The sequence below is a fragment of the Larimichthys crocea genome, chromosome XII, assembly GCF_000972845.2.
Source record: "Larimichthys crocea isolate SSNF chromosome XII, L_crocea_2.0, whole genome shotgun sequence".
NCBI classification, from domain to species: domain Eukaryota; kingdom Metazoa; phylum Chordata; class Actinopteri; family Sciaenidae; genus Larimichthys; species Larimichthys crocea.
In genome coordinates this window covers 2,064,354-2,071,362 of record NC_040022.1, presented here as the reverse complement: position 1 = coordinate 2,071,362, position 7,009 = coordinate 2,064,354, and the positions used below count along the sequence as shown (strand labels likewise).

Genomic DNA, 7,009 nt, shown 5'->3' with positions numbered 1-7,009 from the left:
CAGACATCGGACAACAGAAAACATCCTGCGGAGGTTTGGATGGAGAGTTATTTAATGTAGCTACCTCAGGGGGGCCCAATCGGTTTCTGTGTGAACGACTTTATCTCTCTGCTTTAGTGAACAGTAAATAACATCAGTCCCAGAGAACATCATCTCCAAATGCCCCAAATGAAATGTCAACAGTGTGTTTCCATTTGAGTTTAATACACAAACACACACACACACACACACTACAGCCTGGATACAGAAAACACATTTCAAGTGTGTTAGAAAATGACTGCTGTATCGTTGATGCTCCTATGAACAGAACTTATACCAGAACTTTACGGCAGCCGATGAGAATCCAGACTTAGAGAAGAAACCACACGACTAAGACTGGAAGAAATGTAACAGTGTGTGTTCGACACAGTCTGCAAGCGTGTGTGAGAGCCAGCAGGAAACTTTTATTTCCTTTTCACCACTAACAGCTATACAACCACACATCCTGTTTTGTTGGCAAATGCACAGAAAGAGAAAAATAGAAGACGTCACTGAGTTTGTTTATGTTTTTTTATTTATTTTTTTTATATTGGTTTGTCCCAGCTTTTCATTTGACTAGATGTACAACCAGCCTTCTCTGCTGAGGCAACAGTTTGTGCTTTTGAATTTCAATTTCCGACGCTGTCCCACTTTGTCACTTTAACTGATAAGATATATGCTCTGCCTTGGGAAGCTCTTAGGGGCAGAAATTTATGGTCTCAAACACAGGTTGTTGGTTGATTTTGATGTGACATATTCATCCTTTTGGGCAATTTTACACACTTAGGCAAGATTTAACCCTCGAGACGGAAGTCAAGTGCAACTTCCTCTTTAATTTGATAGCACATATGTGACATTTGCAGCTTTTTAAATCGAGTTTGATTCAACACTGTTCCAAATACGTATTTCCTCTTAAGAACAGCTACATGAGAAAGACATCGCCCGGTTTATAGATGACTCTTCTGTGAACTGTCCCCAGAAAACATCCTCCATCCCCAGCAGTGATAGCCGGTTAAGTCCCTTTGATGTGATGTGATGTGCGAAACACTTGAACTCACAATGTCTTCTTTGCTTTCCACTGTGCACGGTGTGTCAGGCTCTCCTTCACAACACAAAGACGCTTTGTCAGCAGTGGAAACCCGTCACAAAGAAGATATCAATGAATTTCTATTTCTGGTTATTTATGACAAATTAAACTTTACAATACAACATTCAGGACTTTACTTTTCCTGTTTTGATACACTGGGAATCATTTTAAAATGACAGGTGCTCCCGGTGTTATGGTGAAACATGGTGGGAGGGTGGGAATCTCATTTATAAAGACCCTTAACTCACAGCGTAAACAAGCTGGCACAGAGGGCATGTTAAAGGACTGGATCGTGCATCTGAAATCATTATTTTAGGGGATTTTTCAGGTTAAATGAAATAATCAATGAATCGAGAAGGACAAAAAGATTTGAAAAAAGAATCCAAATGACCGGGCCGATGTGTCGTTGTTGACTAACAGTGCACAGCCGGCATCCTGCTGGTGTAAAATGAAATAGTCTTTGAGGCTAATGAGAATGTAATGCAAATTAATAAGATCAATAGTGAGTGTGTGCGAGAGAGAGAGAGAGAGAGAGAGAGACAGAGAGAGAGACAGAGAGAGAGACACAGTCAATTATTGGACTCTATATTAAGAAAGGCATACTTGTCCAATAAGAATACATTATAGTAATTATAAAGTAGTTGTAGTTTAATCTGAGCAGAGTGCTGTGGGCTGATAAACAGCAACAGGAGACATGCCTTGCTCTCTTTCTCCTGTCTCATTAATTCTGTGCCTTCTCTTTCTATCAGAGGGCACACACACACACACACACACACACACACACACACACACACTCGAGGTTATTCCTGTCACAGCGCAGTAGCATCCCATTACCGCCCGTTTCCCAAAATCACTCGAGAACAATGAAATCAAAAGCAAGACAAGAAATCACATTGAAATTTATGCCAGTGTCAGCGCTGATGCATGCAGCCATTCAAACCACATGAGCTCTCACTTAACGGCCCATGTAACAGCCCGGGAGCGATGGTAGTAAAGTCTGCAGGTCTAGAAACAAACATTTGTATCTGAATGAATAAACTCTGTGGTTTTACTTTGGAGAGCGTGCAGTGCACCGACTTCCTCTTTTTATTGCCAGTGGTGTTTGAGTAAGACTGGCAGCCGGAGTCTGATCTGGGGTGTTTGAAGCTGCAGCTCTGGACCCGACACAAATGTAGCAGCTTGTAAGAAGCAATCCTTCAAAGCTGGAACTGTGCCTTCATATCTCTCTCTCTCTCTCTTATTTGCTGTCGATCTCTCTTGCTGTCCATCTGTTTTACAAACACAAAAACATGTTTGTGGGGTTTACATATGCGTGCACACACAGATGTATAACACACACACACACCTTCTGGAGAGTGATTTGCTTCACATGGAGTCTCACAGGGATGAATCCCATGGAGCAGCACATTAGCGTGTGGGGAGCAGCACATTTCAGGCCTGCCTCGGGGTATTTTAGATTGTTTTGAAGATGTGTGGAGTTGATTTTTTAGCAGCCTCACATGAAAATGGACTGCCACTGTGATGTGTTTAAACAGCTGAGCACAGAAGTCCCGGGATTAAGCTCCATCCACTCTGCTGAAGTGTCCTTGAGCAAAATAAATCCTCACCTTGAGAAAATGAAACCATGCCTCAGCAGCTGTAGCTGACCCAGACCTCTGACTCTGAATACAAAGAGAGATGTATTACATCTGTGTTATCACAGGTCCCTCAGGTCACGCTATGATGAATATGACCTGTAATTTGAAATCAGTACTTTTTTCAAAATCATGTCCAGAAGGTTTTTTACCAGGCTGCACGCTTTTTTTTTTTTTTTGGTAAATTCAGCAAAGGATTCATTCGCCTGCAGAGATAAAACAGACACAGACGCCACACACGGAAAATAATTAGGATTTCTTTGACCACACAGGATTAGACAGCCTCACCAGGCCTCTGTTTGAAGAGATCGTTAACATTTCTTGTTGGGGAGTCGATGAAACACCTGCAAAAAGATTTAAAATGGCTACAGAGAGACACAAGATAGGATGCAAGATGACCAGAAAGGTACAAATTGACTACAAGGAGGCAATAAGTGAACTTAAAGAGATGCAAAACAGCTCACGACAACACAAAGAAACACAAAAAGACTACACAGAGACAATAAACGAACAAAAAGAGATGCAAAATGACCACAAAGATGCAAAACAACACAACAAAATGATCTGAAAGAATGAGGGCAAAGAAGCAAGATGAAATAAATGTGAAAAGATGTAAATGGCAACACAAAACGACCACAACGACAATCAGCTCAAAAGAGAGAAGCAACACGACAACATAACACAAAACAAAATGACAGAGGACGTCTACAAAGAGGCGACTACAAACAGAGAGCACAAAGAATCAGAATCAGAATCAGAAATACTTTTTTAATCCCCGCGGGGAAACTGTGTAAGAAACACAAGAAACACAAAACAACTAGAGGAGGTGCAAAGTGACTGCGAGGGAAACAATTAAAAGCGACGCAAGAGACGGAGGACAACCACAGAGACACAGAATGACTCAATGACGTTCAAAATCAGCTGTGACACGAGAAAAAAAGAGAAGCAGACTTCTCTTTCCGTCGCCTGTGTTGCTTCTATACAGGAGGGGCGATGGCCGTGTGCTTCTGCACACAGGGACCTCTTTACAATCCGTCCATGGCTGTTAAATGAGAGACGTGCATGCATCCAGCGTCACTACTGTACCATCCACACGTGACCCATTACCCTACTTAAACTTTCCGAAGGGCACGTGACAGATCAGTGGATCTTCACATCATCATCATCGTCCACTCAGCCGGCCAGTCTGCTGTACCCTTCCTTCACTTTACACATCCGCTCTAATGCACCTCTGTCATTATCACTCCATCCTCTCTTTCATTAAACCGAACACGTTTCTGTCACCAGCCCTCTCAAAACTCAGTCAGCTCTATCTTTTTCTTTTTTTTTCTTCGTCCGCCAGCTGTAATAAGTTATTGCTCCAAAGTTAATTGCAGAATCCGTACTGCCACACACCGACACAGGACTGGATCACAGTGTGATTTAATGGATGGAAGGACATTTTCTCCACTCTGGAATTGATTGTCTCCGGGGACTGGCAGCATGTGACGGCTGGACACGAGTTGTATTTGTGTTTGTTACAGTTGAGATAAAAGTTGTGTTGTGAAATCTGATGGTTTCACTTGTACCAACACACCTGCTCTCTACCTCTTAGCCTCTTTTTCCTCTCTCCGCTCTACCTCTTTTTCTTCTCTGTCTCTGCATCCTCACCCTTTCTTCCTCCCTTCTCTCTCCAACTTTCCTCTCCCTCCATCCCCTGCAATCCCTCCTCCTCCTCCTCCTCCTCCTTCTCTCGAAACATCACACAATCCCCTCCTATCCCAATCCAGCGCACCCTCACTCTCTCCCTCCCTCTTCCTTTATCTCTCCCTCCCTCTCTCTTTCTCCCCTTCATCTCACCTCCAGCCAGCCGGAGCACCCTCCTCCTCCTCCTCCTCTTCCTCCTCCTCCTCTTCGCGCAGCCTGCCTGCTCTCATCCACTTTCTCTCTCTCTCTCTTTATCCCTCTCACTCTCTCTGCTGTCTTTTATCTCTCTTTCACTCTCTTTCTGCCTCTTTCTGTCTCTTTCTGTCCTCCACTACTCTCCGGCCGCCAGAAGCTCGCAGGCTCGTCGCTCTTCCTTCAACCACTGAGGATTCAGAAGCACTCGGGACGAAAGACTCTGTCACTGGAGGTAAGTGTCTTCAGTGTGTCTGTGGGTGTGTGTGTGTTGGTGGTGGTGATGGTCATTAACCTGCAGCAATTGCTGCTTCAGGAGGCAGATGGGGTGATGAAGAGGAGAAGAAAAGATGTAGTGGGGAAAGACAGATGTTCTGCAGTGTGAGAGTGAAAAAAAAAGATGATGATGATGGTGATGATGGTGATGATGGTGATGATGGTGATGGTATATGAGGGGGGGAAAGTGAAAGAAAAGCATGAAAGAGCTATTTACGATGCAGCAGTCACACTCCACTGCTGCATCGTAAAAGACAAGAAAAAAAAACATTCAGAGAGTTCAAGAGACGGAAAGAAAAAGCAAAAATGGAAACGAGGACGTGAGAATAAACAAACCAAAACATCAGAAATGAATTAGAGAGCAGCCAACAGAAAGTCAGAGAAATATTTCAATAGGAGGAGGCGAGGGGGGGTAAAAAAATGAGAATGGGATGGTGATGTTTCCCCGGTGTAGCAGCTGCATGCCTACAAATGCAGAGGCGCCTTGCCTCCTCCTCTCCCGTAAAAATCCCATTCACAAACAGGACCTGAAAACAGGCGATGGTGATTGGTTCCCCGAGCGCTGTGTGGCTGTGTGTGCTTCATCGTGTGTGTGTGTGTGTATGTGTGTGAAGGAAAGAGAGGGAAGATGAAGCGAAAGAAAGAGAGAGAGAGAGGGAGGTGGATGGGTGGTGGGGAGGTGGAGATGGGGGGAGAAAACCCATTACATCCCTGTGCTGGTGATACTGAGGCTTCAGAGCAGAGGCTTGAATGAAACTGCAGGATGTGTGCTTGTACATTCATAATTACCTCTACAACACGGTCCACGAGATACATGAATGCAGAGACGGTGAGAGATGTTCAGTGACACCACATTTTAATTTGTGCGTTCCTTTTATTTTTTTTTCTTCCACATAATGTCACAATGACAGACAGATGTGTGGACAGGCCGGGTCATGAGCGCTGATTTTGCACCACACTCAAACTCTTTCTCCCTCATTGCGTCATTCTCAGTGCTGTTCCAGATTGTCATCCCTCTCCCCGCCACTGTCACTGCCACAATCTCGCCACCGCCGCCAACCCGCCTAGATTAACAGCTGTCCAAGCAGCGATGCTCTCCTGCCTCGCCAGTGCCTGCCAATTAGAAAGTGACATTTGTGTGGTGAATGAGGGGAACGCTGCTGGTGCATTAAAGCTTGGAGGGCAGGGAGGTGTTGAACAAGGGAGAGATATGGAGGTAAAAAAAATGCCAGAGGAGGTGGAGGAGAAGGAGAAGGGTACCTTCTCAGGTCGCAATATAGAGCGAGAAGACAGAAACAACTGAAATTTGATGGAAGGTTGGACTTGATGTTGAGATGATTCCTCGAATAAGGTGAAACTTTAACCTCTAAGTACCTTCAAGATCTGTTGCAAAGTTCATGGCGGTCCATTTAATAGTCGTCAAGATATTTTTCCTTGCACCACCAATGTCAACCTCATGCTGGCACTACAGGAAATGCCCAGGGTAATCTGGAGACCATGAATGTCTGTATGAAATTTCATGATAATCAAACTAATAGCTGTTGAGTCTGGAACAAAGTGGTGAACAAACTGACCTTTCCATGCTGCTAGCATGACTGGATAAATGGGATGTAACAATAATAAAACAAACAGTGGTATAAAACAGTCCTAGAGACAGAAAATCATACAAGGCAGCTTTCAAAGGTGTGTTTTTAGCAGTTTGAAGAAAACCCAAAGATAAAGTCTGGCTCTTGAATAGTAATTCATTACACCATGGCAGAAATAGCACAGTCACCCTCCATTTCCAATCTAGTTTTAGTAACAGCAAGAAGAGCTTTTTCTGCTGATATAAGTGGGTGCCCTGGTACGAATGGGCTTTGTAGGTCAAATATATAGCTTGGAGCCAATCCATTTAATGCCTTATAAGTGAGTAATAGAATTTTGAACTGTATTCTGAAAGCCATTGAAAGCCAATGATGGGACCATAAAATCTGTATTTTTCTCGTAATTCCAGATCAAATACAGTCCTAGAGACAGAAAATCATACAAGGCAGCTTTCAAAGGTGTGTTTTTTAGCAGTTTGAAAACCCAAAGATAAAGTCTGGCTCTTGAATAGTAATTCATTACACCATGGCAG

The 7,009-nt window shown here is 43.7% G+C and overlaps 1 protein-coding gene across 1 annotated transcript in view; it reads left to right on the top strand.

Moving 5' to 3' along the window:
- The first annotated feature begins 4,777 nt into the window (after positions 1-4,777).
- Positions 4,778-7,009, top strand: part of pvalb6 (parvalbumin 6) — a 44,936-nt gene continuing 42,704 nt past the window's right edge. The window contains exon 1 of the mRNA XM_010735864.3: positions 4,778-4,852. The gene's annotated coding sequence lies outside the window, so the exon portion shown is untranslated. The remainder of the gene's footprint in view (positions 4,853-7,009) is intronic.